Source organism: Nicotiana tabacum, chromosome 3, assembly GCF_000715075.1.
Source record: "Nicotiana tabacum cultivar K326 chromosome 3, ASM71507v2, whole genome shotgun sequence".
Lineage (NCBI taxonomy): Eukaryota > Viridiplantae > Streptophyta > Magnoliopsida > Solanales > Solanaceae > Nicotiana > Nicotiana tabacum.
In genome coordinates this window covers 77528766-77537375 of record NC_134082.1, presented here as the reverse complement: position 1 = coordinate 77537375, position 8610 = coordinate 77528766, and positions in this window count along the sequence as shown.

Sequence of the window (8610 nt, the reverse complement as noted above, 5' to 3'; positions counted from 1 at the left end):
ACAAAATATTCTTTATAAATTCTCTACAAATGTTTATTATGTCCATTTATTTTTAACGTGAAAGTCATGGGAAATCATTGATTTGGATGCCTCCAAATTTCTAAAAAAAAAGAATTCAAAATTTATTTGATGTTGACCGAGTTATATTTTACACGTATGGATTATATATCTCAAAGACTATTCAAATTTAAAGAATTAATGATATGAAAAATAAATAATGTGCAACTACATTTACCATTTTATTAGTTAATACGGTATTAGTATACTAAAAAAGCAAATTACATGCAAAATTCGGAAAGATTTAATTGGATAAACAAACTAATATTTTTCGAAGAATTTTCATTATTCTATTTGGAGCGAATACTATTTATACATTTTGACATAAAATGTTACAATTTGTATTTATAAATCTCACCTCCTTCTCATCAACTTGTTCTTAATCTAAAATTATAATCATTTGGTTAATTTGTTTACGATGATAGATAAAATCAAGTTGATAAGAAAGAGAACTATTATACAAATTGATTCAATAAAATGGCATCACATGCAACGTAGTTGTACGTCTGAACCATTCATAATATATTCTAACATCGTAACGGATTATATCAACTCACCTTTCACCTATGGTTATACACGTAACCATTATCACGCCATATACGAACCACACACAACTTACATCAATCTAGCTTTAAACAAAATCGGATTTTTTGACAAGATATGCTAGTAATGTAATTTCTTGATACTTCCATACTATTCTATACTTAGCCAACAATATCATAAGATTTAATTAATGGCTAGCTTACTGCCATGTTCTCTATATATAATTCGAATATAGCTATACTTAGTGAGATTCTGAAATAAATAACATTATTACAAAGCTTATGCGAATTTCAAAAGAAGATGATTAACTAACAGTTCTCACGTCAAGTGTAAGCTAATAGTCAAATAAAAATAAAATAAACTCAGCTAATGCTTTAAGATGAACATCACATATTTGAAATTTTAAATTTCATTTTTTTCTTTTTCTTGCAATATTGAAGCTTTTCATGGCATAGACCTACAAATATGTACCTGAAATGAGGATAAGAGAGGTAAATTTCAGCAGTAGCAGCAGCAACAAAATCAGCAGAATATACAGGACCCGTGAAACCCAGACGCACAGTAGCAGGACTCTTTAAGAAATTTCAGATTTTAAACCAAACAATAGGATCAAACAAATCCGGACAGATTTAAGGGAAACAATATTTCTGATTTTTAAGACTTAGGAAAAGGCAAACTGAAAAGCTCTCAATTTCAAAACAAAGAATCAGCCTCAATACTAGTTTCTGATGTAGAATTCTGTTTTACTGTTTCTGGTTTTTCTTTCTTTCTATCTTCTTCTTGTTTCAGATTTTCTTTCTTTTCTTTCTTCTGTTTTTATTCTCTCTATTATTCTCTGTCCGTTTTTTTTTTCTGTTTCTCCTCTATTATCTCTCCCTCTTTCAGATTCGTTCCTTTTTTCTTGTTCCTCTCTGTGTGTTCAAGACTTCCTATATATAATCCCAACCCTTTAATCAATTAAAATCAATCACTTTCTCCTACCAAACCCATTATCTTCCCACTCACCCCATTACATTAAATAAATATATCACCCCACCCCATTATATTTTGTCTCCCATGCCTAACATAAACAAATACAAGATTCCCCCACACTAAAATTTGTCTTGTCCCCCCTTTATATTAAACAACCATATCACAACCCACCCCATTACATTTTGTCCCCCATGCTTCACATAAAAAATTACAAAAATGTACAATTCCTAAACTACCCCTCCGACCTTACTGAAATTACTAAACTACCCCTGAACGTACTGCAAATTACTAAATTACCCCCATCAGCTATAACAAATCAATTAATCAAACTCAACCAAAATATAGCCAATATGACCAATTTCTACATAAATTCAAACAACAAATCACATGAACATGATTTCTTCAACATTTCAACAACAAATCACATGAACACAAATTGAACAACAAAGAACAACTAAAATTTGATTGAACAATATCAACAACAAACCTATTTTCAGATTCAACAACAACAACAATCAAACAAGTATATTTAGATTTCTAAATTCAATAATATTGAACTTAAAATTAACTCTAACAACATTACAACCAACAATTCCTATATTAAACTTAAACAAGATTATGAGACAAATTCAAGAAATAATCATAAATGATAAACAAGAAATCAAACTATACAAATTTCGGATTCAAGCGATTTAAACTACCATTCTTTTATATTAACATTAAATCCTTTTTAAATTAATAAAACAAACTGAAAAATATTTAATTGAATCTTAACTTAAATCTTAACAACATTATAAATGAACTAATCAATTTTTATCTAGAAATAAACAAGAAAAATGAAACAAAACAAACTGAAAAAAATAAAAAATAAAACGATGAACATGAAATTACTATCAAACATATTTGATTTCAAATCCGAAAAATATCAAACAAATTAACGGACAGAAACGAAACTTACAACTAACCGGAAATGAGCAACGATGAACTCGAACGGACACGGACAACTCGAACAAAGCTTGAATAAACGGGGTCTGTTTGGTGATAATAGAAGCTGGACGAAGCAGCAAATAGCAACGTCCATGGCGGGCAGCAGCAGCGATCGCGAGCAGCAAGTGAAGGAGCAGCGACGTGTTTGGTTACGTGAAGAAGCTGGCGCGGGCAGCAGCCATGAAAGCAGACACAACTTGATATTTTAGTTGGTGCCGAAGAAAGACGACGAAGCAGCAGAAGCAGCGATGAAGCAACAGTGACGACTCCAAACAGCAGCAGCGCGACGAAGAGGAAAGGACGCAGCAGCAGTAAAACAATGCGACATGACGAGGAAGATGAAGCAGAAACAGTCATGAACTTATTTGAACGTGCGGGGCTGCTGGAGGTCGACGAACCATTCGTCGTCGATGAATGGATGTAGCAGCTGGTCGTTTGGACTTGAGGTTGAAGGCAACCATGGACGCCGAGCTCAAGCTTGAGCTCGACGAGCTTCATCAATGGCGGATAGGACTGGGGTCGTTTAGTCGAGCCGGGGTCGTGAGGGTGACGTGAGTGTGTGTGTGTCGAGGGGATAGGCAGGGCGGCCATGGATGATGCTTGGAGAAGCTGCAAGGGGCAGCCATGGGAGGTGGGGTTTAGAAGGTTTGGAGAAGAAGAAACCAAAGTGGGGGGGGGGGATGGCTTAGCTCTTAGGGTTTTTTTTTGTTTTGTTTTTTTTGTAAAATGTAAGATAATAGGATGTTGGGTTATGGGCTGGGTCGACCCAGTTCGAAATGGACTGGGTCGTTTGGAAAGATTGGGCCATTTTTTGGGTCTGTGGCTTGAAATCGAAGAAAAGGCCCAATTCCGACTTTCTTTATATTTTCGCTCTCTTTTCTTCTTTTATTTCTCTAAAACTAAATTATAAAAATACTTAAATTATTATTAAGAACTAAATTAAGTTATAGAAGCTCAAATTAACTCCAAATAACAATTAACGCACAATTAAGTAATAATTAAACATAAAATTGTATATTTGGACATTAAATGCTAAAAATGCAAACGATGCCTATTTTTGTAAATTTTTATTTTTTGTAAACAAACTTAATTACTAACAAATTGTAGAATTAAATCCTACATGCAAAATGCGACATATTTTTGTATTTTTTATTAATTTAGCAAATAAACATGCACAGACCAATACAAATAATTATTCAAAATATCACAAAATATCACAAAATTGCACACCAAGGAAAATTATTTTATTTTTTAAATTTTTTGGGAGTAATTCTCATATAGGGAAAAAATCACGTGCTTACAGTTGTTATCCATATATTCTCCATGTGATAGAGAAATTGAGATATGATTCTTGTTAGAAATCATGCTTATGTCATATGCTGGTACTGTTGGGATCCACAGAGGTTGTATTGCTCTTAAATTTACTTTTTTAATTTGCAATTATGTACTCAATCACAACTATAATTTGCATATCATATCTTAGTCTCTGTTGCCATTTATTGATACATCATATCATCATTTTTGGGTTGATTATCATGATACTCGTGAGTCCGAGAGACTGGAGAGATTGATGGCTTAGTGGGGTCGAGGGCTTGATTGTGAGGATGTTTATGGGATCGGGATGCACGCCACAACATGCTTTATTGATTCATGCCATGATTAGCTTATTATAGCACTTGGGCAGGATCCGCCCCTTCGGAGTCTGACTAATCAGCAGTGAGCGCAGGTACCTATTAAGTGCGAGTGCGAGTGCCGAGCGATTGGGAGGATTGAGTTATTATGAGGATGGAGTGAATGTGAGGAATGAGTGTCTATGAGGATGGAGTGAATGGGAGGACTGAGTGATTAATACTCTGAGAGTATGCATATGATTTGATTATTGTTTTGTATTATAGTTGGCATACATAACTGGAATGTAGATATCGAGATGTATCATTTCTCATTTCAGATACACTTGACATATCTTACCTATTTGAGCTTTAATTGTTGAACTTGAAAGCATGTCTACATCTCTGTACTGTTATTTCTGTATTTGGATTGTACCTGTTGTTCTACTGTCCTAGACAGTGTTTCAGACTATGTTATTGTATAGATGCTCATGTACTCAGTAACATCCGTATTTTGGGAGTTGTGTAATGAGTCGAGGTATTTTTCATATTAGCTAATTTAAAGGATTTTACTCTTAAGCTTAATTTATTATAATTACAACTTGGGACCTTCAATACAACAAAAACCACAAATATACCATAACACACCCAATCAACAAGTGATAAATTAGACTTAAACTGCAACGACGAGCGACCAACTTACTACCCTACCACATATGGCATTTATCAATGCCCTTTTATCCCTCTAAACTCCATAAATCAGCAGCACAATAGGCCAACACGAGGGGACTACAAAATAGTCCACTAAAAGTGGAATAAATCGAACACCACTCGTTCTCGTTTGAGCTTCCTGTAAACATCGAGAAGCCTGCCCGAAAGAGAGTACAGGAAGAAATAACTCAAAGAGTGAAAAGATTAGAACAACGGTCCCAATGGAGGCAAGGAACTAATTACGACTCCATTAGAAGGAGATGTAGAAGAGGAGAGAAACAAACATCGTCCCGTGAGTTCTAATTATTAGGTGTGATGACTCAAAAGGTCATCACTCATTTTGAAAGTAAATTCTGTATTTCAAGGCCTTAAAAACCTCTTTTTATCTCACCTCGATTTGCGTGTTCTGTCTGGGTGCATTTCCAGAAAGCTTTTATGTGAAAACTAAGTAAAATAAGGAAATTGACTTTTAAAATTGAATAAATTTGACTTTGGTCAACATTCTTGGTAAACGGACCCAGACCCGTGATTTGACGGTCTCTAGGGTCCGTAGTAAAATTTGGGACTTGGGCGTATGCACGGAATCGAATTCCGAGGTCCCAAGCTCGAGTAATGAATTTTTTTAAAGAAAATTGTTTTATGAAAATATAAAGGTTTTTAGACGTAAATTGATGCATTTTCTTGATAGTATCGGGCCTGTATCTTGGTTCCGAAGTCCGGTACAAGTTTGAAATAATAATTAAGTTGAATTTGTAAAATTTGGTAAAGATCGAAATTGGTTTGGTATAAAACGGACCTATAGTTGAGAAAATAGTAATTTTGATGTTCTTGAGTGATTTCATGGATTTGAGGTTTAATTCCTAGTTGTTGATATTATTTTGATGATTTGATTGTACTAGCAAGTCCGTATGATGTTTTTGGACTTGTGTGCATGTATGGTTTGGAGCTTCGAGGACTCGGGTGAGTTTTGGATAGGCCACAGAATGAAATTTGACTAGGAAAACTGCTGGTGTGTTGCAGGTCTGCAGGCTTCGCAATTGCGAGCTCGCATTTGCGACTAACCATCGCATTTGCAATGAATGGGTAGGGGTGACCTTCGCATTTGCGAAGCTCCACTCGCAAAAGCGACTGCAACAGTGTTCGCATTTGCGAACGATCGTTCTCATTTGCGAGGTTAATAGGGCAGGCCTTCCTTTGCAATTGCGAAGCCTTGGCCGCAATTGCTAGTTCGCATTTGTTAACATATCATCGCAAATGCGATATTTGCGCCTGTGTAAATCATGACTTAGCCGAAAATTTTTCATTTTTCAAACTCCCTCAAACCCTAAGCTCTCTTGGCCGATTTTCTAAAGAAAAGTTCTTTTCCAAATCGATTATAAGTCATTTCTAACTCATTTTCTTTAATCTAAAACATCTTTTTACATGATTTCAATTCAAAATCAAGGATTTTCATGGGGGAAATTGGGTGTTTTGGGTAGAACTTAGGATTTCTAAATTTTGGAGATTTGGGCATCGATTTGAGGTCCGATTTCAAAACAAATTATATATTTGAGTTCGTGGGTGAATGGATAATCGGGTTTGGGTTCGAACCTCGGGTTTTGACCATGTGGGCCTGGGGTCGATTTTTGACTTTTTGGGGAAATCTTTAGAAAACCTATTTCTATGCATTAAAATTGATTCATTTAACATTTATTGATATTGTTAAGTAAATTGTGGCTAGATACAAACAAATTGGTAATGGAAACAAGTGGTAAAGCGATAGTTGTGGCTTGAATTGTGTTCTTGACATTGAGGTAAGTGTTTGGTCTAACCTTAGCTTAAGGGATTAAGAGTTGTGTCTTATTTGCTATGTGTTAATTGTTTAGTACGACGTATAGGCATGGTGACGAGTATCTATACGTCGGTGTCAAGCATGACCGTGAGTCTTATACTATGATTAATTTGACTCCATTTCGTATTGTTCATGCTTTATATGATGATTTATATTGTTGAACAAGGCTTGTGGAAGTATTATTGGTAATTGAACATTGTAGAGGATTGGATCAAGTTGAGAATTGAGTTTTGAAGTAAATGTGAAAAAGAGAAGAGGTTTATGATATTGTCTCCCTTGCCGGGATGTTATTGCTTTTGATATTATCTCCCTTGCCGGGATGTTATTACTCATGATAGTGATTCCCTTGCCGGGATATTGTTGTTTTGCTATTGTTCCCTTGCCAGGATTTTATAGTGATAATATTGATTCCCTTGCCTAAATTGCTTTGCGATTGTTGCTTGGGTGAGGAAGAGTGTGAAGCACGAAAGGTGATGCCGTGCATGATTTGAGAGTGTTAATGCACGAAGGGTGATGGTGTACCGATATTGTAAGGCAAAACCACAAAGGGTGATGGCGTGCCGCATGATGTAAAATGTCGTGCCATGATATGAGTGATAATGCACGAAGGATAATTCTGTGTCATGATTATGTGAGGTAAAAGCACGAAGGGTGATGCCGTGCCGCTTATATTGATTCTTATGGTGAGGACGAGAGTAAAAGCACGAAGGGTGATGCCGTGCACTTGTCTTTGATTTCCTTATTCTTGCTTACAGTTGAATTTTCATGTTCCTTTCACTTTTTTGTTGAGATTTTATTTGTACATGATATTCCCCGTAGCATTTTTTCCCTTCCCATCTTTAACTGCTAGTTTCTATCATTATTACTTGCTATATATGATATACCTGCATAGGTGTATTTGGTAGTCTTGTCAGAGCCTCGTCACTACTTCACCGAGGTTAGGCTAGGCACTTACCAGCACATGGGATTGGTTGTGCTGATACTACTCTCTGCACTGTGCGTAGATCCCGGTGCTGCAGCTTTTGGACTATAGTGAGGTTGCTACCTTCAGTTCATCAGGCGACCCGAGGTAGTCCTGCAGGCGTCCGCAGGCCTTGGCGTCCCCTTCCTATCTAGTTTTTCTTCTGTTCTTTACTATTTCAGAGACAGACATGTATCTATTTTGTTCGGACCCTATTTGTAGTATTCTTAGATAGTCTGTGAGATTGTGACAGTAGTTTTGGGTAGCTTATGTTTATGGATTTGTATCGGTATTATTTTAAATTATTACATTTCATTCTTCTACTTTATTATTTCCGCTATTTATAAAATATTAACTCACAATTGTTAAGGTATTAAAAATGAAAAGGGTTAAATAATTGGAATAATTAGCTTTCCTAGCTTTCACTAGTAGGCTCCATCACGACTCCCGAGGGTGGAAAATCTGGGTCGTGACAAGTTGGTATCAGAGCTCTAGGTTGCTTAGGTCTCACAATTCATGGACAAGCTTAGTAGAGTCTGAGGGATCGGTACAGAGACGTTTGTATTTATCTCCAGAGGCTATAGAGTTAGGAAAAAACTTCACATCTATTCTTTGTTGTCGTGCAACTTGATTTCTCAATGCTAATTGAACTTCCACTCTATTCTTTCACAGATGGTGAGAACACGTACCCCTTCATCAGTTGAGCAGCTGCCCGAGCCCCTAGTAGCAGCTCTTGCGAGGGGAAGAGGTCGAGTCCTTGCTAGGGCCCGAGGTAGAGGTAGGGCTCAGCCTAGAGCTCGAGCAGCAGCACCAGCGGCGGAGCCTCAGGTTGAGTTTGACGATGGGGTTCCAACGCAGACAGTTCCAGCAGGACCAGCTCAGGTCCCAAAAGGGTTCATTGCCACTCTGGTACTTCAGGATGCTCTGGTACATCTAGTGGG